This window comes from Triturus cristatus, chromosome 1_1, assembly GCF_964204655.1.
Source record: "Triturus cristatus chromosome 1_1, aTriCri1.1, whole genome shotgun sequence".
Classification (NCBI taxonomy): domain Eukaryota; kingdom Metazoa; phylum Chordata; class Amphibia; order Caudata; family Salamandridae; genus Triturus; species Triturus cristatus.
Genome location: NC_140579.1, coordinates 315,264,573 through 315,290,206, shown reverse-complemented (window position 1 = coordinate 315,290,206; position 25,634 = coordinate 315,264,573). Strand labels below are relative to the sequence as shown.

The following is a 25,634-nucleotide window of genomic DNA, read 5'->3' as shown; positions in this document are numbered from 1 at the left end:
CCTGAGTCATAATCTAAACAATCTATACAACAATAATCAAATAGAGTACTCAATAATTGACAAGAAATAATCACCAACACCGTATTTAAAATTATGATTCTTTATCTAAAAATTAGTCAAAAGAAATTAATCAGAGTAAATCATTTTCTCATAATTACCTATTCTAGCTAAATGTCAGAATGGGTCATCAGGACAAGTCTCTCAGTAGAAATCTCCCGAGTCACCGTCCTCACAGCATCGATCCTCACCAACGCAGGTTTGGGAAGAAGTGGCAAAGTGGCCTCCCACCCTCTCTAGGCTAACAATATTTATAAAGAAACTTGCAATATTATAGAAACATAAAATGTTCTACACGTCCGCCGAACCGCTGAGCAGAGCGAGCAGGAAAGGATGTAGCATCGCTACATTTGGAAAATCTCCGCTCAGAAAAAATCACAAAAATAAAAAGACAGAACAGGAACTAAAAAATGTATCTTTCAACATCCACATTTCCTCGGAACTAACATGATGACTTCAGAGTCCATTCAGTTCATTCTTTATGGCTCCTTTGTCCTCCAAGGTTATTCAGATGTTTCTTGGTGACTTGCCCAGCACTGCTACTGTCCTCACGGAAAATTTTAACCAGGCGAAGACTGTGGTCAGATGACTTCGACCATATTCAGCAAGGCCCTCTCATCACAAATCTCTCACTCGAGGCCAGGCTGCAAACGGCGGCCATTTTATTCTAGGCCAAAATAGACCATCTTAATTAAAAGAGACAAAATCAACGTTACCACAGCATAGTGATTAAACAGTGTTAACCCCACTAATACCCTTATGTGTATGTAATTATCTAGCCTTTGCAACACAGAAAAGCATTAATTCAAAAGCGTTTCGTGCTTTAAAATAAACAGCACTCAGCCACATTTATTTAATAAAACAGGCACATTTATTTAATAGCAATACGAAAGCATTCCCTCGTGTCGGTTTTCTTCTCATTAGTACATGTTGATAAGTTTAAACATATACACAAAACAAATAATTAGTAATTAATAATTAGTAATTTTAATTATGACAAATAGACAAACCAGAGCTTAAAAACCCAATAGATTTTCATCAGAAAATTCTGCTCCAGCAATCCCCCCTTTGGTAATTTTATCACCAAATAACCCCAAAAAAAAAAAAGAAATTAGTGAAATTTAGTCCCATTTTAGGAGAAATTGGAAATGTCTTTTTCTCCTTACACAACACTACACACCAGACACTCTTTCATCATCCCTCTTCGTTTCTAAATAGACACTCTCCCTTAATTCTTCTAATTCAATTTCTTGTGGTTCTCTTTTCAACCTTTTATTTCTCTTTCCATTGTTTCTTTTAATTAATTTCTTTTTCCCTCCCCTGTTTTTACAACACAAACACACCAATCTCAATATCAATAAAGCAACAATTATACAAGTTAAAGGAAACAATATCTTACCTATAATAGTACTACCTATTTTTGCAATAAAACTCTTAACAGCAACTATTTTATTAGCTATTTTAGTCAAAATACTTTCAGCTTCAAGTGGTACTAATTCTTCATGCAAATCAGTAAGATTTTTGATATAGACTTTCAGGTCTTTGCTTTCGTCTGGAATGTAAGTGCAACAATGTTGAACTTTCAGCATTCCACAAACTCCACCCTCCTTAGCTAATAGAATATCAAGAGCAAGTCTATTTTGCATAGACATGGCACGTACGGCAATTAGTTCCGTATTCACCAAAAGAAACCCTCCAGCGGTATTGGTCGATAAGCGATCCACCACTGTTGACAGTTTCCGAATCCCATAAGCATTCAAAGAAATTCCCACTGCTGGAATTATAGCTCCAAAAATGTCACCCACTATTTCAGACCAAGTTTCCCTCTTGAAGCGCATTAGTAAATTAATATGTTCTACATCTTCTATTCTATCTATATGAAAGATTTTTGGAAAGACCAGGCCCACATAACACGTGCCATACCAATGGTCAGGCAACTTGTAATAAGCCTTGTTCCCACAAACATAATACACTCCTGGAAAAATTGTATCTTCTCCACCTCTGAAACCCCATCCTGTTGCAATGAAGTATGTATCATGACATTCACTAGTCCCAACAAAATATGTATCATATTGGGATTTCCCTCTTGTAATGCACAGCTTACCCTTCTGTGGTGCATCTAGAGCTAAAGTTGGACTAACTCCATTTCTCAATTCTTTTCCCATCTCAATGTCCCAAATTGTCTCACTCACTTTGTATTTCCCTGCCTTTTCATACATGTTCAATCTCCTTTCCTCCACCATGTTTAGAAAAGCTTTCTCCTCTTCTTCCAAACTACAAGTTAAATTATTCTTAAAAATGTAATCTAATGTTAATTCTTCTTTCTCAATAAAAATCTCACCAAAAATGTTAGCTTCTTTAGCTGGATTCAGCTCTTTGTTCATTGGCAAGTGCCCAAAAATACTATCTTTGTTAGACATCTTATAATCTATTTTCCCTAACAAATAAAAAACACTACTTAATACACTACAAGAAATTCCATACGTAGCTGGTAAATGGTGATAAGTAACACCCTCTGAAACGGATGCAGGTAATTGCATACAAACGTAGCAATCCCTAACTTCCATTGTTTTCACATATTCGTATAGCAACTTTGAAAAAACATTACTAGAAAAATCATTAATTGACCTATCTTTATGCATGTAAGTATTACTAATTCTAGTTGGAACTACTTTTTGCAAACTCTTCTCCACATTTGTCTCATTCTCAGTATGTATTTCAAATGTACCTATTGAAACTCTAAATGTAACTAATAAAGCTAAAACACCCCATAGTAGCATTAATAATCCAGTACAGCAGCAGCACATTCTACACCATCTTTTTAAGAAGGCACATCTACTTTGATTATTCTCTATGTTAGCCATTTTACTACTTTGACCTTGTCTTTTGACTTAGCCTCTACTACTCCACTACTGAAATTTCTCGAACTTTGGATTACTTCAGACAGCTGAATTTCAGACTTTCTCCTTTTCACTTTCTCCAAGTGATTTCTTTTGTTCACTCAATTTGCATATTCATCACTTTTCACTCCTTCTTCTTCAGCAACATCAAATTGTATCAGATCATCAACAACATCCTGTGCATCCGATTCTTCTCCAATGTCAGTCAGGATAACTTTTAAGATTCCAACAGATTCTTCCTTTTCCTCAACCACTTTTCTCAAGATCCCCTCCGGATTGTCTCGATTCACTGTTTCTTCTTCTCCTTCTTCAGACAGTGCCACATAAGACCATTCCGGTGATCTGTACTTTTGGTTGGGTCTTCTAATTCTCTTTATCTCCTCAGGTTCTCTTGACTCTTTTTGCTCCTTCCTCTTTACTTCGTTTTGACTCGACACTTCATTCACTTGTTCAGCTTTCGATGTATTCCCTCTTATCAGTCTGTATCTCAGCCTCTTTACTCTGTTGTTAGGCCAAAAATCTCCTCTTACAACCTTTTTCGGTCTCGTTTCTGTATTATTTCTTTCTCCAATCCAAGTTCTCTTTCTCAGAACTCGACCCTCTGATTTTCCATTCTCACTTTCATCCGATTCTGTTTCAAATGCCTCTTGTTCTTCAGCAGTTTTCTTTCGCTCCACAGTCTTTTTCACCACTATTTGAGACTTCCCTACTTCTGTCCCTCCTCGGGTCTCCGACACGCAATCTTCTTGCTGTCTACTTGTCCCTTCACCTAGCTTGTCAAGAATGTTCCCTACACCTCCTCGGGGGTCTTCCGCAATCTGTCCCTCTCTATCTTCTTCTGACCCTACTTCTTCAGGTATAATCTCAAGTGGTTCTTCAATCTCCTCCTCCTCTGATTTAGGAGTAATTTCTGTGGAACTGCTCTTTTCTTTTCTTTTTCCTCCACTGCTTTTTGGAACTTCAGGCTCTCTTTCAGAATCTGATCTCCTTTCTGAGATTCTCAATGGTTCTCTTGAAGCCTTTTCTGCTTCTTTTCCTGAACTTTGATTTTTTTTCACTGGTTCTGGGTCTTCATCATCACTGGAATCTGACTCTTCAAAATACTCTCTACCAGTCCCATCTTTTGGGTTTGGAACTCTTAGAGTATGACTCGCATGTACCCAGTTTTTCACACCAGCACACTTCACCGCAGTTGTCGTAGTTAGAATGACTTGTCTTGGTCTTCCCCACCTTGGAACCAAGCAATTTCTTCTTCTGTGAACTTTAATCCTTACCCAGTCCCCTGGACTCAGGTCATGAGCTTGCTTCTTCTCAAGTGTGGTAGCTTCTTCTCCAATCTGGTGAAACACAGAATGAACTGCGTCAGCCAGGCCTTTACAGTAATCCAAAATCATGTCATCAGTTATTGTCATCAACTTATTGACAGGTACATATGCATGTCGCATTGCACGTCCCATTATGATTTCATGCGGACTTAAACCAGTAGTTCTATCTGGAGTAGATCTAATAGTCATTAGCACTAGAGGCAAGACATCCGGCCATTTCATACCAGTGGCTAAACACATCTTACCAATCCTGTTCTTGATTGTGCCATTTATCTGCTCAACAACACCAGAAGCCTCTGGTCTGTATGCACAATGTAGCTTCTGCTGTATGCTTAATGCTTCACAAATCAAACTCATGAGTTCATTATAGAAGTGTCCACCTCTATCAGACTCAATCGTTACCGGAAATCCGTACCTAGGAATCAACTCTCTTAACAGTAACTTTGCCACTGTTACTCCATCATTTCTCCTAGTCGGATAGGCCTCAACCCATCTTGAAAACAAACAGACTACCACTAGTACATACCTCAGTCTGTTCACTTGGGGCATTTCAATGAAATCAATCTGCATTCTTGTAAAAGGACCTCCTTCTCTGCCTATTGTTCCCAGACTCACCACTGTCTTTTTCCCAGTGTTAAATTGCTGGCAAATCAAACATCTTTGACAAATACTTTCTGCAATTGTCCTGAACTTTGCATTGTACCAGGTTTGTTTAAAAGACCTGATCATCGCATCCCTTCCCAAATGTCCCTGGCCATGATACATCCTTGCCATTGCTGACAGTATGGAGTTCGGCATTACTGGTCTGCCATCTCTATAGACCCAAACATGGTCTGTCTCTCTTGGGGCACAACCTGCCTTGATCCAATCTTTCTTTTCTTCCTCCTCTGCCTCATCCTGCAACTGTTTCACTTCATCCCACGTCTCTAAGTCATTAGTAAACATCACAGAACAAAAAGACATTTCACCTTCTCGTTCCCGATTAATTGATTGGTTATTCTTGGCGCAATATTGAGCAATGTCATTTGCGTATCGATTGCCAACTGTCACAAAATCATCTCCTTGTCCATGAGCAGCACATTTCACAACTGCTAATTCTTTAGGCAGCTGTATCGCCTCAAGTAATTTCCCAATCACTTCAGCATTCTTTATTGGAGTCCCACTCGACGTCAAGAAACCTCTTTGTAGCCAAAGTTGGCCAAAGTCATGCACAACTCCAAATCCATACTGACTATCAGTCATCACAGTCGTTCTCAAATCTTTCCCAATTTCACAAGCTTTTGTCAATGCCACTAATTCAGCAACTTGCGCAGATTTCACTCCTTTCAATGATGATGCTTCCATTACTTCTGAAACCTTGCACACTGCATATGCTGCACATAGCACACCCTCATCATTCCTCAGGCATGATCCATCCACAAACAACACATGATCACTCTCATGCAAGGGAAGATCCCTTATGTCTGGTCTCGGTTTTGTACAGTAATCAAGCACATCCAAACAATTGTGATCATCTTCTGTTTTCACACCCACATTTTCAATATCCGGCAACAATGTCGCTGCATTCACATTCACACATCTCTCCAAAGTCACATTTGATGCTCCCAGAATGACTTTCTCATATTTAGTCAACCGACTATGTGACATGTACTGAGTTCTGCTTCTTGTCAAAAGAATTGCCACATTATGAGGTACGAATACCCTTACAGGATATCCCATTATGATTCCCTCACTCTGTTCCAGGCTTCTGCATGTTGCAGCCACAGATTTCAGACAACCTGGTAAACCTAGAGCTACAGGGTCAAGTGTCGATGAGAAGTACGCAATAGGCCTTCTCAGTAATCCATGCTTCTGAATTAACACTGAAAGTGCACATCCATTTCTCTCACTGCAGTACAATTCAAATTCCTTTTCATAGTCTGGCATACCCAAAGCAGGGGCTTCACACATTCTGCTTTTCAACTCTTTAAATGCTGCCATTTGTTCTCCATCTAGTTCCAATGGGTCTGTCATCTCACTTTTTGTCAGCTTAATCAGTGGCTTTGCTATCAAAGAGAAATTAATTATCCACTGACGACAATAACCCACCATTCCCAGGAACATTCTCACTTCCCTCTGGGTCTTTGGGGCTTTCATTTCTCTGATAATTTTGATCCTGTCATCAGTCACTTTTCTCAGACCTTTTTCAATATTGTGTCCAAGATAATGCACCTCTTTCTTGCAAAATTGCAATTTAGCTGGAGATACCTTTAACCCTCCATCTGCCAGATGATTCAGTAAAGCTATGGTATCTACTTCACAAGCTTCACGTGTCTTTGATGCCACTAGTAGGTCATCAATATACTGCACTAGTACTGAGTTTTCAGGCATGATCAAACTCTCCAATGACTTTTTCAATAACTGATTGAATATCGAAGGACTCTCTGTATACCCCTGTGGGATACGACACCATGCTAAAATACGCTGGCCAAATCTAAATGCAAAAATTGGCTGGCTGTCATGATGCAATGGAATTGAAAAGAAAGCATGACACAAATCAATCACTGTATACCACTCAGCATCATGTGGAATCTGATACAAAATCACTGATGGATTTGGCACAATAGGACAACATGCCACCACAATTTGGTTAACTTTTCTCAAATCTTGTACAATCCTGAACTTCCCATTAGGCTTCTTTAGCCCCATTATCGGTGAATTACACGGACTACTCAGTAGTTCTCTCAGAACTCCCTGCTGAATCATTTTCTCAATTATAGGAGTTATTCCCTCAATTATTTCTGGTGTCATTTTATACTGAGGAATGTTAGGATAAGTAATTCCCTCTTTCACTGAAATTTTCACAGGATCTACATTATTCATCAATCCCACATCCTCTCCAGTAAAATCCCAAACTGTCCTTTTCACTGTGTCTCTCAGCTCTTGAGGCAAATCCTCCGGATCAAACACAGCATATGCACCAATTAACTCACTCTCTCTATTTTCTAGAGTCATTCGGTACAAAACATCCTCATCTGGTGTTTCAAAAGCTATTCCATCCGGTGTACAAAAAATTGTACAATTCATTTTACATAACAAATCCCTACCTAACAGGTTCACTGGACTTGTGTCACAGACAATAAATCTGTGCATGTCTGAAAATTTCCCTATTTGTACTCTTACTGGTTCAGTAAGACGTGTCCTGATTTGTGTATTGGCTACACCAACTACTTGGATTGCTTCATCCGAGAGAGGAAGATTTCTAATATCTGTTGACCTGACATTTGATCTTGTCGCACCTGTGTCTACCAAAAAAGTAACACTTTCTTCATTTATTTTCCCATCTACAAATGGTCCTGCCTGGTCTATTTCTAGAGTTGCACCAAGTATGCACTCTTCCTCCTCTCTTCGGCACCGTCAATAATCACCCTCAGACTCACTCCCTTCATTCTTTAACAAGTACTGTTGTACCTGGTTAGAACGCCTTGGTTTGTTTACCTGCTCATCATTGTAGAATCCCGAATCCGGATTATACTTTTGTGATCCTCTATTCTGCGGCAAGGGCGGTTTTGGCTCTTGACTCTGCTGTCTCACAACTTTCTGTTGTTGCTGCTGTTGATTATTCCCCTCGTTCTGCACCTGTTGATTTAAGGATTTTCCCTCATTATTCACTAATGGTGGATTGGTACACTCAGATCTCCAATGTCCCAGTTGGCCACAGTTGTGACATGGGAACTTTTTTTTAGCTTCCTCAAGATTCCCCTTTCCTTTCCCTGCATACCTAGGTCTATTCCCTGCATTATTTCCTGCATTATTCGCCTGTTCCACCAACTGTGCTTCCTGTCTTTCCGCAACTTTCACTTGTGCCCACATTGCTTTCTCTTTCAGCTTTCTCTGTTTTGCTTCAATCTCATCACTGAAGTATTTTGCATGTCTCAGAATCTCATCTATTTTCTTACTCTGCCAATCCACAGTATGCTCACGAATTCTTTCACTAATCTCAGGTCTCAGGCCATATACAAATCTGTATACAAAATGACTCAAATCCTTGTCACCCAGGTGTTCATCTCCACTGAATTGTTTAAACGCCAGTATCAGCCTCTCGTAAAAAGCATGAACTGATTCTTTTGCTTCCTGATGTGTTCGATCTATTTTAACCCAGTCTGTCTCTTTTGGAGGTACTTTATTTTTCAGGTATACAATCACCTGCTCATACTTTCTCATTACTTCTGGATCTGGTGCTCCTGTTCTCTGATCTCTTGGATATACCTCAGTAGGCCAACTCACAACTATTTTGCACTCAGCCCACAAGTCTGCTGGAACAATTATATCAAACAGACTATTCAGGTCAATCCACAGCACTTTTGACAATTTCACAAACCTGTCTACCTGCCTATACCACTCGACGGGCTTTTCTCTCAATCGAGGGAAATCATTCGTAAATGATAAAATATCCTGTCTGGTCCATGGAACATGTACATATCCTCCTCCAGGTATTTCTCTCATAGGATAAGTATCCACTGGTTTCTCTTTCTCTCTCACAGGAAATGCTGAATAAGTCCTATCCCCTGATTCTTCTCTCTTCTTGTACCACCTATCCTTCCACTTCTCAACATCGCCCCATTTTCGCAATAAAGCGATCATCTCTTTAATCTGTCCTGTTCTACCAGTACCATTCAAATTTTCAATATCTTTATCTGTGAAATCCATCCTGTAAGACTTCTGCAAAACTTTCACTTTATCAATGTCAACTCCATAGTCATTTGCTATTGCTCTTAATCTGTCATGTGTATTTTTAGTTCTCCAGGTGATATTTTTACACATAAACAACAGTTCACCATCATGATGATTTTTTAGAATTTCTGTTGGAACTGTCCCTGCAACAAGCTCTTCTAATTCTACACGTAACCTAGCCACATCAATTGCTTGTGAATCTTTATCCCTCTTTTGAAGAACTTTCATCCATTCATTCAAATCTTCAGCTGTTATTTCAGTAGATTTTCTCACTGGAACCACTTTCTTCTGCGGTTCTAAAATTGGCATCCCTGAACAACTAGCTTCACCAGCATCCAGTCCTGAATTAGACTGTACCTCTAATCCTTCACTACATGTGTCATGTCTGAATTTTCCTACCCTTTTTCCTGAATCTCCTGAAGGACCAGCCAAACTTGTCAACCTATTCCCAACATATGGAATAACCAAACCATTCTCACCCGTCCTCTGCTTATCAAAAACAGGCATAACCGGACCTATAGTTACGGGCACCGTAACAGCGTCTAGATTCTTTGTCAGCTCTTTGATCTTTTCAGTCAATTCCGATGTAGTTCTGGCTAATTCTCTCGTATTTTCGCCACTGCTTCTATTCTCTCTTTCCCTTAAAGGATTACCACTTCTTAACTCAGGTGTCACATTTTCTGTCTCAATGATACGCACTGTATCTCTTATCAGAGAAACAACTGGTGTACTCTCTTCTGGTTCTGGTCTATATGGAGGTGGTCTTTTGTAAATCATGTCATTTAAAACCTCATCCTCAGATTCATTAACTCCATATCTTCTCACTTCTGCCTCAGGAACCCTTTCTGTTCCCTCTTCAACTGTTCTCATAGGATATAATCCCTCTGACATACTAGCATCTCGCCATCTCGTCATTCGATCATGATGAGTTTCACGACCATGTCTCCTCCCGAACATGTACCTATAGTTGCCTCCAGACCTCTGTTTCTCTCGCTCATGTACTTCCTCTTCCCATTCCACTAAAGCCTCAAACTGTGTCGGCCTTAGTCTTGGGTCAAGACATATCATCTTTTCCCGTAAATTTTTCAACACGGCCAGATTAAATGAACCATGTTCTGGAAATGCTAAAACTCCATCTTCCTTGGTATACCTAACCCAATTTTCCAACCATATACAGGTATGATACCCATATCTCGCAGCCATGAAGGATTCAGGCGTTTTCGATGGAGGTAACAATTCACCCTCTCTCGTTTTAACATCTTTATCCTTGTCGAACCAATTTTTAATCTTTCTGAACAAAGATTTTTTCTTTTTCTCTTCTTGGTAATACATTTTAACGTTTACCAAAACCTTCTAATCCCTTCCGTAATACAACTGCACAATATGATTTTTCAACCAATAACAGCGCGACTCACACTAACGCACCAATCCTGGAACGTTTACGTCACTAGAATAGCTCTTCCAATCCTTGCGCGGCTCACACCAACGCACCAATCTCAGCGCGAGCACTATTCTGATCTAATATCCAATCAGAGCGCGGTCTTTTTGACGTCAGCAGTCGCTGCAGTCGCTTCTGTCTCCTGTCTCTTGTCACTCGTCTACCCCTCCTTTACAAAATTTCTCAGTAGACTCCGTGTTAAATTTTCACAAAATCTATTAGTTACAACATATAAACATCTCCATTGTCTGCTTCGCTAACCATAGAATAGTAAAGAAAATCTATTTCACAAGAATTCCGTTGACACAGTAGCACATCCCTCTACTCTGCCCTTCTAACATACATTCATTAATTGTTTCCTCTAGGACTTGTCCAAAGAGTCTTACAATCAACTAAATATGAGCATTCACGCACATTCATACAAGAAAATATATAGTACATACACACAGAATCCTGCTTTTCCCGAGAACAGCGAACAATCTGCTCCACTACAGAATTATATCACACGTTAACCAAGCAGCTTACCTCTGCCCAGTTTCTCAAACAAGCTCAGAGAATACCTATTACTTCTCAAGCGATAAGCTTTAACGGCGAACCTTACGGATCCCTGGGACTTAAGACCAGAGTTTCACAGATAACCTTCACTACCATACGCACTCCTTATATACCAGAATTATTTCTAATAGTAACATACGACAATGTCACTGATTCCGAACCCAGACAATGTGACGCGCAACTTCAATTGTCACACGTTTTCTTTTCCTGCATACATACAGGACCAACAATCCTGTCTTTCCCGAGAGCAGCATATACTTCCCTCTGCCCTACTACGGAACTGCTACTAGCTCCCAAGTTCCAGAAGCACTACATATAACTCAACATGACGACTCCAACATATAATATTAGTACATATATCAACATCAATCAATAATCAATAATCAATAAGCTAATGTACAAGCAATCTAATCAGATCAAGACAATCATCAATAACCATCCTCTGCTACCAGGAAATTGATGCAGATTGGGGTGTACAATATCTCCCTACTTCCACGGATAGAGTAATTTCACAGTTACACGCACATACACTCACCATACACTAGGGCCCATTTCACTAACATACACTCCAATACTCCACCAGCACTGAACCTGTGGAAAGAAAACTCCTAAACACCCCACATCTACACTGAGGTCGAAAAGACCTAGTTATTGTAATTGTCCTGAGTCATAATCTAAACAATCTATACAACAATAATCAAATAGAGTACTCAATAATTGACAAGAAATAATCACCAACACCGTATTTAAAATTATGATTCTTTATCTAAAAATTAGTCAAAAGAAATTAATCAGAGTAAATCATTTTCTCATAATTACCTATTCTAGCTAAATGTCAGAATGGGTCATCAGGACAAGTCTCTCAGTAGAAATCTCCCGAGTCACCGTCCTCACAGCATCGATCCTCACCAACGCAGGTTTGGGAAGAAGTGGCAAAGTGGCCTCCCACCCTCTCTAGGCTAACAATATTTATAAAGAAACTTGCAATATTATAGAAACATAAAATGTTCTACACGTCCGCCGAACCGCTGAGCAGAGCGAGCAGGAAAGGATGTAGCATCACTACATTTGGAAAATCTCCGCTCAGAAAAAATCACAAAAATAAAAAGACAGAACAGGAACTAAAAAATGTATCTTTTAACATCCACATTTCCTCGGAACTAACATGATGACTTCAGAGTCCATTCAGTTCATTCTTTATGGCTCCTTTGTCCTCCAAGGTTATTCAGATGTTTCTTGGTGACTTGCCCAGCACTGCTACTGTCCTCACGGAAAATTTTAACCAGGCGAAGACTGTGGTCAGATGACTTCGACCATATTCAGCAAGGCCCTCTCATCACAAATCTCTCACTCGAGGCCAGGCTGCAAACGGCGGCCATTTTATTCTAGGCCAAAATAGACCATCTTAATTAAAAGAGACAAAAACAACGTTACCACAGCATAGTGATTAAACAGTGTTAACCCCACTAATACCCTTATGTGTATGTAATTATCTAGCCTTTGCAACACAGAAAAGCATTAATTCAAAAGCGTTTCGTGCTTTAAAATAAACAGCACTCAGCAACATTTATTTAATAAAACATGCACATTTATTAAACAGCAATACGAAAGCATTCCCTCGTGTCGGTTTTCTTCTCATTAGTACATGTTGATAAGTTTAAACATATACACAAAACAAATGATTAGTAATTAATAATTAGTAATTTTAATTATGACAAATAGACAAACCAGAGCTTAAAAACCCAATAGATTTTCATCAGAAAATTCTGCTCCAGCACTGACTCGTGTGGTTGAATCCACTGTTAATGTTACGGCTGGTGCCCTTGGTAATTTGACAGCTGAGCTCCAAGCGGATCGCCTTATGACTTTGCAGAACCGCATGGTTCTAGACGTCATACTTGCAGACCGAGGTGGGGTATGTAAGGTTATCCAATCCAGTTGTTGCATTTTCATACCAGATAACGCTCCAACAGTTTATCAAGCCATCTCCAAATTGCATAAAATATCTGAGTCCATACACGTGGATAAAGGAGATTGGTCACTGGTGGGATGGTTCTGGGAACTGATATCTGCCTGGGGTTGGAAAGTTCTGATGGTCATAGGAATGATCTTAGCCATCCTTTTCCTGTTCTGTCTGTGCATACAGTGTGCTCCTGCGATATGTGGCCTCTGTGCTACATTATGTGTAAGGAAACCTGTATCGAGGGACGAGCTAAGTAATAGGATGATGCTACAGCAACATCTTCATGACTTCGTGAATATTGACCTAGACTCGGATTGAAATGAGCATAGTTATTGCCTATGTAAGGGCAAAAGGAGGGTCTGTCGTACTTTAGAATTTGGGACCGCGTAGGAGATAGGGCCCTACCCCTGTCTATCTCGGTAATAGTGAAACGCGAATGGTTAATGCGGTATGTACGAGTGCTTTCTGTAACTTTTCAGGTATGAATGCACTGTGTATACGCTATTTTACAACACTGCGTGGGTTCCACTTTGTATCGGTGGCCATCTTATAGTTGCCCTCACATAGGCTATGTAGTGTGAAGCGAATACGGGCCTTTTAAGGCACATGTGGCTTTCTTTGACTTCTCTGTGACCTGGGCAGCTTGGCTCCGCTGCCCCAGGTCAAACTGGTCTCACGAGTTCCCCGTCCTCTGGCCACCTGTGATTAGCATCAGGGCTTGACACACCATAAAGTCTTTTCATCCTACACAAGCCTCCGGCTAATCTCTTTCACATATTGCTGTTCCTGCTTTATGGCTTGTTTCCCAAAACAGGAGATGCTCATGTTTATTGAGCCTATCGATATCTGATGTGGGATCTGAGCTTTACTGTGTAAATAATTGCGGGCTGGCTTCACTGGAATGTGGGATGGTCATCATGACTCTGCCTTTTCATTTTGTAATGTATACGTGTAATGGCCATATCATAAACTAAAGAATGTATGCCTGAGGCAGGAAATTCAGTATTTAAGGAGAAGCCCGTTTCTGTGATTTTCAGCAGTCTCCTGAGAACATACACGCTGTTGTACTTCTAGGACGCCTGTAATTGGTCTGCAGCCAATAAACTGATCTTTGACTTCACCCAGAAGACTCTGTGTTTCTGTAGGTCTGAAACAGGAAGAACCCCGAAGTCATAGGGTGTGTTCCCCTGCACCGCTGGGCTTAAAATACCCAGTACTTCAGTGGCAAGGCTGGAGGGAAGTGCAAATGCCCTCTCCAGCCTTTTCTTGTCGTGAGCACCCCTTTCGAGCGGGTGGGGATAGATATTGTGGGGCCACTGGACCCCAGGACAGCCTTGGGCAACAGGTTCATCCTGGTCCTGGTGGATCATGCCACCCAGTGCCGGGGGCTATCCCTCTCAGGACAACCACAGCCCCGGTGGTGGGCCGTGTGTTGATGGGGATCTTTTCCCATGTGGGTTTCCCCAGAGAGGTGGTATCTGAACGGGGTACCAACTTCATCTCCAGGTATATGAAGTCTCTTTGGGAGGAGTGTGGGGTAACTTATAAGTTCCCCACTCCTTACCACCCTCAAGGAAATGGGTTGGTTGCAAGGTTCAACCGGTCCCTGAAGGGCATGATCATGGGGCTGAAAGAGCCCATGAGACGGAAGTGGGACGTCTTTTTGCCATGCCTATTATTTGCCTACAGGGAGGTACCACAAAAGTCTCTAGGGTTCAGTCCCTTTGAGCTCTTGTACGGGCACCCTGTTAGAGGACCTCTCAGTCTGGTGAAGGAGGGTTGGGAGAAATCCCCTGGGAAAACCCCCCAGGATGTGTTCAGCTATGTGCTGGCCATCCGCAACCAGACACAGCGCTTCCGGACACTCGCTCAGGCGAACCTGGAAGCCAGCCAGGATGAGATGAAGAGATGGTATGACCAGCATACCTCTCTGGTGGAGTTTCAACCTGGGCAGATGGTGTGGGTGATGGCACCAGTGGAGCCTTGCGCGCTCCAATACAAGTGGACTGGGCCATATGAGGTGGTGGAGCGTAAGAGTGAAGTGACCTACCTGGTCAACTTGCAGTCTCCCAGGAACCCCATGAGGGTCCTACATGTGAACCGCCTCAAACCCCATTTTGAGAGGTCTGAAGTAACAATGCTACTTGCTACAGATGAAGGGATGGAGGAGGATAGCGATCCTCTTCCTGACCTCCTGGAAGCTAAGGAGCAAGATGGGTCAGTGGATGGAGTGGTCCTCTCGCCCACCCTAACCCCAGAACAGCAGAGGGACTGTTGCCATGTATTGGGTCAGTTTGCATCTCTGTTCTCCCTGAGCCCTGGTATCACCAACTGGTGTGTCCATGATGTGGACACTGGAGATAACATGCCTGTAAAACAAACGTTTTACCGGGTGGCTGACAAGGTCAGGGCCAGCATCAAGAAGGAGGTTTCTAAGATGTTGGAACTAGGGGTGATTGAGCCCTCCAGCAGCCCCTGTGCGAGCCCAGTGGTACTTGTACCCAAAGCTGCTGCGCCAGGTGACACTCCAGAACTTAGGTTTTGTGTGGACTACCGTGGGCTCAATGCGGTAACGAAGACTGACACACACCCCATCCCCAGAGTTGATTAGCTTGTGGATCGGTTGGGAGCTGCCAACTACCTCAGTACGTTTGATTTAACTTCTGGGTATTGTCAGATTGCCTTAACTGATGGGGCCAAAGAGAGGTCTGCGTTTACAACGCCAGAGGGGCACTTCCAGTTCCGTGTCATGCCCTTTGGGTTGAAGAACGCCCCTGCCACATTCCAGAGACTGGTCAACAAGGTACTGTCCGGGCTGGAGCAATTCAGCGCCGCATATCTGGATGACATTGCTGTGTTCAGCTCCACTTGGGAAGAACACTTGCAACACCTCTGCGCAGTGTTGAAGGCTCTGCACAGTGCAGGCCTCACTATCAAGGCCAGTAACTGCCAGATAGGGCAGGGTTCAGTGGTGTATTTGGGACACCAGGTAGGAAGCGGCCAGGTGGCACCCCTATAAGCCAAGATAGATACCATCCGGGCTTGGGAACCCCCCAGGACCCAGACAGAGGTGAGAGCCTTCTTAGGACTCACCGGGTACTATTGCCGTTTTGTCAAGGGGTATGGCACCATTGTTGCTCCCTTGACAGAACTAACTTCCAAGAAGTCACCCAAGAGAGTGATTTGGACCAGTGCCTGCCAAGAAGCTTTTGATGCCCTGAAGGAGGCCATATGTACAGCAACAGCACCTGTACTCAAGGCGCCTGACTTCTCCAGGGAATTCATAGTGCAGACAGACGCTTCTGAGCATGGAGTGGGAGCAGTGCTCTCACAACTAAATGATGAGGACTTGGACCAACCTGTAGCTTTCCTTAGCAGGAGGCTACTTCCCAGGGAACAGAGGTGGAGTGCTATTGAGAGGGAAGCTTTTGCTGTGGTCTGGGCTCTGAAGAAGCTGAGACCCTACTTGTTTAGGACTCACTTCTGGGTTCAGACAGACCACAGGCCCCTTAGATTGTTGATGCAGATGAGGGGTGAGAATCCTAAGCTGTTGAGGTGGTCCAATTCCCTACAGGGGATGGACTTCACGGTGGAACACCGTCCCGGTACAGACCACGCCAACGCTGACGGTCTGTCCAGGTTTTTCCGCCTTAGTGATGAGAACTCCCAAGAGGGTGGGTAGTTCTCCCCACATTTCAGCTGGAGGGGACACGTGTTAGACATGGCATCTTTTGGCGTGGTTACCCCTGACTTTTTTGCCTCTACCTCCTGTATTTTTGATGCTATGCTGGATGTTGTTTTTACTGGTATAGATGCTTTGGGCACTTTGCCACTGCTGATCAGTGTCAAAGTGCAAGTGCTCCCTAGGGAAATTGTGATGTAATTGGCTATACATGTTTGGCATATTTGTTCTAGCTGCAAGGCCCTAGTAAAGTGCACTGAGAGTGCCAGGGCTGGTAGTACAAATGCTACTAGTGGGCTGCAGCACTGATTGTGCCACCCACAGGAGTAGCGCTAAAATGATGTCTTAGGCCTGCTTGCAGTGCCTATGTGCAGTCCAGGACTGCCATGTCGACCTGGCCAGTGCACCCACTGACCAGGCCTTATCCTTCCCTTTCTGTACATGTAAGGCATCCCTATGGTAGCCCTAGGTACCCCCCTGGGCTGGGTGCAGTGTATCTGAAAGGTAGGGCATGTACTGAGGTGTGTAAATGCCCTGGTAGTGATTTACAGCCATAAGTCTCCTTTTACTGCTTTTCAGTATTCACAAAGGTAAGTTACTACTCGTAACTTTACTATTTGTAGTAGCTTCTTAACTAGCAGGTTTACCAGTAGTAAACTTACTAGTTGTAACTTACCTTTGTGAATACCAAAAAATAGTAATGTTAGACTTTTGGTCTAAGTTAGACTTTTGTTCTAACTTTTCTTTTGTGAATCGGGCCCTGAGTCATCACATGTTTTGCAAATCCTCCTAAAAGTTCTTAATTCATACCCACTTTTCCCTTTATGTACTTTCATGTTCATCAATTCTTTTTGTTCTTTCTTTTTTTGCCTGTATTTCCTTTTTCTGTGACCATAATCATTCTCCGTGTAATCTGCACCCACTGAAAACAGGAAAAGGAATAAAGGAAGATAGAAAATTGACTAAAGATACGATAAATAATTAATGCCTCAAGGGAGGCGTAACACAGACCCCCGCAGCCCCCGCTGTGCGGGGGGGGGAAGCTCCGGGGGGCCCCCTCAGCACTGCACTCTGGCCAGAGAGCTGCTGATTGAGTCCAGAGGGGACCCCACCACGTTCCTTGCAGGGAGGCCCCCTCAATTTTCGTTACGCCATTGAAGGGATATTCATGTGCGAAAGCATAATAAATACAGTTCAGAATGTGCACAACAAATATCACTTCAGGCTTTGCTAATGGTTGAGTGAAAGCGGTGTGCGCTTGTTAGACCTGGCATTTTTTGGCGTGGTTACCCCTGACTTTTTTGCCTCTACCTCCTGTATTTTTGATGCTGTGCTGGATGTCGTTTTTACTGGTATAAATGCTTTGGGCACTTTGCCACTGCTGATCAGTGTCAAAGTGTAAGTGCTCCCTAGGGAAATTGTGATGTAATTGGCTATACATGTTTGGCATATTTGTTCTACCTGCAAGGCCCTAGTAAAGTGCACTGAGAGTGCCAGGGCTAGTAGTACAAATGCTACTAGTGGACTGCAGCACTGATTGTGCCACCCACAGGAGTAGCGCTAAAATGATGTCTTAGGCCTGCGTGCAGTGCCTATGTGCAGTCCAGGACTGCCATGTCGACCTGGCCAGTGCACCCACTGACCAGGCCTTATCCTTCCCTTTCTGTACATGTAAGGCATCCCTATGGTGGCCCTAGGTACCCCCCTGAGCTGGGTATAGTGTATCTGAAAGGTAGGGCATGTACTGAGGTGTGTAACATGCCCTAGTAGTGAATTACAGCCATTGTCGTTTTTCACTGCTGAGAGGCTATCTTGCCCATAGGACAGAATGGGGGAGGCTGTTTACATGCCTATCTTCCCCTAAATGCAAGATAGAAAATCCAAGTTTGGCGTCTTTGTATTCAGAATTTAATTATACATCTTTTTAGAAAGATGGTTTTTAAATTCACTGTGTGAGAATAGCACTTTTTAGAAAGTAGTTATTCTCCTGTTTAACCTTCTTGTGTGCAGATTAGCTGACTGGTGTCATGTGATGGGCTAGGTGGCTCCAGGAGTCTGGATGAGTCAGCAGCAGGGTGAATAGGGAGATCTGCTCTAGATGGGTGGGAGGAATAGCCCCTGGGTTTGAATAGGGCTGCCTCTGCCAGCACAATGCCGGCTCCACCCCCAGCTGGCCAGGCTGAGGACTCTGCCTCTGCCAGCACAAAGAAGGCTCCACCTCCTGCGGAGCGTCCAACGACCCTGCCCCTCACTCTGAAAGGAACCAGGTGCTCCAGGGCAGAGCACACCCAGGAACTGGTTTGAGCAGGGGAATCCCCCCACTGAAGCAAAGAGAGGCAAAGACTTGGAGGGGTATAAGAAGAGGACCCCAGACACCTAAATTTTAGATCACTGTGGAACTAAGAAGGAACCTCTGCCAAGGAGAAAGCTGGAAGGAACTGAAGAGGAGAAGACTGCCTGCTTGCTGTTTTGCTTTGCTGACAAGGAGAGGGGAAGGACTCTGTGGTGTCCCCTTCTTTAAATTCTGATCTCCAAGGGCCTGAGGAGAGCTGGCTCCCTGTTAAGAAGTCCCAGGAACAATAGGACTTCACCACCAGCTCCCCTGGAACTCTCCTGAGGGAGTTCTGACCTGCCTTGGAGTGCTTGCCTAGTCTTGGGGCCTCAGGAGGTCTTTTTGCTGTGTTTGGGAGCTGGAAAGCAGAAAGCGTGAACAAAAGTAACTGGTACCCATCGCATCATCCGTTTGAGGGTCATATCATCCGGTTGCGAGTCGCAAGATCGTGAGTGCGAGAAGAATTTCATCGCGGCGTCATCGCAGCACCCGGAGTCCCCGCATCGCCGAGTGCGTCGAGCATCGTCCCGATGCGCGAATATTTCTGACACTGCGAAGGTCGTCGCAGAACCAGTTTGCGGGCCGCACCACTGCCGGTGCGTGAAAGTATCCAGTCGCTGCGTGCGTCGACGCAGAGTCCCATCCCGTGGCGCATCGAGGGTTGCGGCACCAGAAGTCAACGCTGCGCCGCGCATCGCGCCACATCAAAGAGCGTCGCACCGTACCTGTGCGTGAAGCTTCCCCCTAAGAAACCTACGCAACAAAAGCCAAAGTCATCGCATCCACCCCCTACAGATCGGAGCCGGCGCATCCACCTCTGTTGCGTGAAGCAGGGCTGCTGCAAAGCCTCCCCAAGGTCTCAGGAGTATCGCATCGCCTTTGCCATCTTCATTGTTATAGCTTTTGGGAACCTTAGCGCAACTACAGGTACTGTTGGGCACGAGAGTGTCTCATTTTGTGCATTGAGAGTCGCATTGTGCAGGACACTGATTTTTACATCCTTGAGTACTTTCTGCAAACTCTTGAACTATCTTTAAAGTAACCTCTTTAATTGTATGTTGTTTTTTTGTAGTATTTGGTCTTGTGAAGTTTTTAGTAAAGATACCTTATTTTTCTAAAACTGGTGTGGAGTAAATCTGTGGTGTTTTCACTGTGTTACTGTGAGTGTTGGTACAAATACTTTACACATTGCCTTTGATAGCCTAGACTGCTCAGGCCAAGCTACCTAGAGGGTGAGCAGGGGTTATCTTAACAGTATATTCCCCTTTCCCTGACTAGAAGCAAGGGTCCCTACTTGGACAGTGGTACCTACCCTGCCAACTAGAGACCCCCAGATCTAACAGCGCTCATCATGCTTCACTACTGGAGTTCGGTCCATCCACATAATTTTTCAAATTGCATCTGATGTGTGCATTGGCCTGGTGCTGGTAGACTCCAATGTCAGGGGTTACCATGGCATCACCATACTAAGTGACGGAATGGCAGCATGAATCAACTTTCACTCTCAAAAGAGATTTTGTGACAAAAGTTGCCCCAACTATAGCACTAAAACGCATAGTGCAAAATCCTCCATAATGCGTGAAAAAGTGGTTGTTTCGGGTGAGAAGAACACAATCACTCATTGGCACCAATGCTAACCCAACCCTATTAAAATGACTCTGAGAAGTGCAGATTAATTTCCCCACAAATAATAATAATAATAATTGTGCAGAAAGAAAACACTCAATTTTTAAAAAAATGTAAAAGGCACTAGAGATCACCACTCACCAGAAAATCCACAATGGAGGTTGTGATACACTGGTAAAGACGGCAAGTACCGCACATGGCCAGGAAAGAAAGCAGGAAAAGGCTGTTGTTTGAGAACTCTCAGCAGGAGATAAACTAAAGGTAGAGGCTAAGCCAGTACATTATCTTGAGGCTCTTAGATTGAATTGCACCTTCCTTTGAGGCAACTACAGGTAGGTCACGTGAGTAAACCTTTTGAGCACACTTATCTTGTCATACAGTGCTCCGAGAGTCTCCTACACTTCACTGAACAGAACCTCAATGGCATCTTTGAAAGCTGTCAAGCCCTCAGGCATGTTGGACAGTTTTTCCTGTGTGGCCTTCTGAGAGGTATTGTCCTGAAGGGCCTTTCTTTTGTTCCACGGCATATCACCAATGCATGTATGGTATGAGTTCAGAGTTGCATTTACATGCTCTGCTTTAACATTTGAGGGTTCAAGTTTCACAGACATATCCTGGAGGTCTGTGTACGGCTGCTAGAGCACTCTTCACTACAAAACCTCCATGATTGTAACCATTTATTATTCTTTATCAAACCTCTGGATCTCATTCTCCTTATCTTGTGTGACCATAACACACTGGAACTTTGAAGTTGTACATCTGGAAATTGCAGTCATGCCAGTATGCTCGGAAATGGTCATGGACAGAAGGTCACAATAATGCATGTGCTAATGAAGGCTCCTACTTGCATTGCTTATCTGTATTTGGCTTTTCTCTAAGGTCTGTGGTGTCCTGGCCCTGCAGTCCACACACCATCTCTGAGGCAATCATAGTAGCCATCTGCTCTTTTCTGGCAGTGAGCTGTTCCCAACCCTCATGTCCACTTCCTTTTGCCAGGGCTGCCTGGCGGTTGTGCACCTGCTTTGCTTTAGTGCACCACTTCATGTTGTGTCATGTCATGCAAGTGCTGCTTCAGTTCTTCCACAACCCTCCTCGCCTCCTCCAGCATCTTGCCACTTTACCCTCACCGGAAAGGTTTTGTTCAGGGCAGCTTTTTTTGCAGCAATAAGTATTGAGGACACAAAATACTTTTCCTTATGTTTTGCTTTCTTACTGATGAGAATTTCTACCTCCTCTCATGAATTACACGTGTTCTCTCATCTGTATTCTGAAGTTGCTGACATGCTCCTGTATTGGCCTCCAACTCCTGCCTGTTTGAATCATACATTTTTAGAGATTCCTAACCAATTTCCACTTTCCAATACCTTTCAAGTGCATTTCAATAAATGTAAAAAAAATTCTGGCATATAGCATGGCTACACAGTGCTACATACCATTTACATGACACCAACTGCTGCACAATTTTCTTAGCTTCTGCACAGCTGATTCATTACCACATGACTCAAATTAAATTTGGCACAGACAGAAAATTCGTTTCACATAATGTATTATGACTGGTTTTGCACCAAGCAATCTGTTGCACAAACTTACATATCTTTGGGCCCAGGTTTTCCTTTACTGCTGATGCAACCACTCTTCTCAAGTGTCCAATCCAAGCGGAAGAACACAAGCCTATGAAAATGGAGGTTTGCGCTGTCTATGCTGATATGTTCCAGCCTCCTTGGCATACACATTTTCTATTGAAATTACTCAAACGATTTTTCTTTTTTAAAGGTGTTGCTCGAATATGAATTTACCTTGAAAAAACAAAAGAGGAGGTGTTTGGCAAAACGGAACAGTTGTGTTAATTAAAATCTTCATCTGGGAGCACAGTTACAGAAGCAGGTCTGAGGACTGCCTCAAAGTACAATCTGAAGTGCATGTTTTGTGAGTGTTTAGGTGTGAAAGAGAGCATCTAATTTGTTTATGTGTCGAGTAAGGAACATATATCTTTGGTGGTCTGTTTATGTCATGTCACTGTTGACTGCATCAAATTGTATGTCTCTTGGTGTGTTGCTCTGTGTACATGTATGTTTTATATATTTGTGTTGCTCTGCATATACATGTTTGTGTGACCAGTGTCAAAATGAGAATAGTTGTTTTGTGTCTCTTTGTGCAGCACACTTTTTTCGGTGGTTTTCCCTTGTTCTTTTCCTAGCCCTTACTTCTTATATTGTCCTTCCTTTTCAATTTTTTTCTCTTTGGTTTTTTCACTATATAACAAGGTCAGTATTGAGGTCAGGCAACATGATAATCATAAAATAATTTGTTTACAAATCACTTGTTGTACTGTACTGTAGAAATAACAAGGTTTTGCTAGAAAGGGCCATGACATTCACCTTGTCACCTCGCAGATGAAAGCAGTGGCGGCTTTTCCACTAAGGTGGAGGCGCATCACCCACTGCTCACTGAGTGAGCAATTAAAAATGGAAAATAAAATTATAACAACGTAACTTGATTATAATTTTATTTAAATGTACTGGCTCTGTTGTTTGGGAGTGGGCAGGCTGTTTAGAGGTGGGGGAGGAGTGGTGCCACCCTCCTAAGTGTGCATAGATGTTTGGCCCACCCTCTGGAGTCGGCCAAACATTCATGCACACTTTGCAAGTTCTACACCTAGGGTGCATTACAGCCTGAGTGGAGAAAATTCCCTGTCTGAGCGCCGAACCACAGTTCTCAGACCAATCACAACCCTGAATTGCATTGTTACGATTGGCTCAGGGAGCCTGGGTGCTTCCTGCTTCCACAGAAGCCAGGAAGAGGACAAGAGGATGGAGGGAACGCGGCAACCGGCGGCATCCAGTTAAGTGTTTTTTTACTTTCATTTTTGATTCCCTCCCTCTGCTCCCTCCGCCCTCCACCCCTCCCCACGCCCGTTTGGTAGCAGCTGCTACTTGATGAAAGGCCATGAAGATCTACAATTTCTTCTGAGTCGCTCAACTTCACTATCTTTCTGGCAAGATTTCTGCTTGTTTGTGGATGTGGCATGTCATACACCAAAACAGTTATCTCCAATTTGAGCATTTTATTAGGCCATTTATAACAGATTTTGGTGGATCCAGTGATATTCTTTGTGTTTTCAAACTGAGGATTATGTACATTCAGCTAAAGAGTCTAGGGGGTCCTACGAGTTGAAAAGCAGCCCCTAAATCACTAGTCAAAGGGTGAGGACCACACCAGCTATGAGATCCAATTAGCAGGGAGAGTGTTTTTTCTGAAGTGGTCAACAGAAAGCTTAAAATATGCCAGCACCATTTGTAACTGGTCAACTGTGTTGTTTCACATGATTTGCAGAGCATGCACGGTGTTTCTTGTAAGAGTTTGACATGTCATGGAAAGGACCACTAGCACGCATGAATATTTGGCTATTTTGTTGAGAGGTGGTGTTGACTCAGGTGTTGCATGTACAATGTTTTGTTTAGAAAATGATCCACAGAATGCAAGGAAGGCCAATTCAATGTCGGAATTTGTACGGCGCTGTTCGGTAATAAAAACAACATGTGCTTCTCTAGGCTGCATGGATTCCCAAGAGCGATATTCCACTCTGTTATCCTTTTGATGAGATTCATAAAGAGTGAATAAGGGAGGGACATAATACATTATTAATTACTTTACCGAGAACTACCCACAGTAATTTACACAAAAGCAGCCTAAGGGGCTTAAATGCCAGGTCGTGAATAATCAGCATGAGCAGTGCAGAAATACATCCAACCCTATCTAAAACCCAAAGAAGAATTTTGAAAACACTTCTGACTCCCAAGCAGAAACATGAATCAGTAGTGTCATCGCGATGAATCAGTAGTGTCATCGCGATGAATCAGTAGTGTCATTGCGATTTGCACGCAGTGGGCGCACAAATCCTCCTCGCTGAAGGAGACATTTTATAGCAACACCAGAGTAAATATAAGTTGGGGAAATGCATGGCTTCCAAATGTGATAGGCACAGGCTTCATAACATATAGGACTGTTAATTCTTATGCGCAGAAATCCTGGTACACAGTAAACTTAGCCGTCGAATAAGATTTTGAATGTTTTATAATGGAATTTTGATAACCTTTAGACTATATACGTGCTCTGATCTTCTACAAACCTGTATTTATTTTTCTATTCATTATGTGTTTATTGATTTTGGTGTTTTAAAAGGTGCCAATTTTCTTCTTGCAATAACTTTGGAGGATTGTGATTACAGGTGGCTAAGGGAAAATATACATGTACAGTACAATGGACATAATAACAAGTCATTATATAATTCAATCAGGTGTGAGTGGGCCCAATACTCAAAATTCTTTGTCGCTATCCGTTTAAGGAGTTTACTCAACTGGAGGTAGTTAACTTCAGCTCCAATCTGGTGGCCCACTCAAAGCAGAGAGGTCTGTTCAGCGCACCCAAAAATCATCCTCTGTGCCTCATCGAACATGGGCGAGGCAGCCCAACAGAAGGTAAATAGTCCTACAGGACTGTCAGACATGGGTGATGCAGTCAAGCCTCGGCGATACAACATAAATGGGTGATGCAGTCTAATAAAGGTGGAACAGTCCCGCAGCCCAACATAGTTGATGCACTGCAGCATTGGCCATGCATTTCAAGATGAGCCAAGGAATCTAATTCAGTCTTTTCTTACTCCTGCATAGCAAAATGTTTCCTATTGCTTGGAGAGTTGCATTCTAACTAGCAACATTAAGCATTATTTTATGCTTTATTTTATTAAGTGTTTTATTTAGGAGTGTGGAAAACTGTGTAATTTTGTTTGAGACATTTTGAGAAATTCCTTGATACCTTGCCAGTATCTGATGTGACATTTCTAGAGGAACATGCACATTGAGTAAAAGTCATTTGAGATAACAGCTTAGCCAGTCTTTCATAAGTAGAAGCTATGGAATTTTTCACTATTTCACCTAAAATGAAATTCTGGAATTTTGCCAATTTCACCGCTTAATTAAAATGCAATTGAAAGCCTAGTTTTCTTATTGAAAGGGTTGTGCCAGCAGACTGTCAGGAAAATGC

At 42.8% G+C, this 25,634-nt stretch overlaps 1 protein-coding gene across 1 annotated transcript in view; it reads left to right on the top strand.

The window, feature by feature from the left end:
* Positions 1-25,634, top strand: part of LOC146870170 (uncharacterized) — a 162,070-nt gene that overhangs the window by 22,537 nt on the left and 113,899 nt on the right. The window lies entirely within an intron of this gene.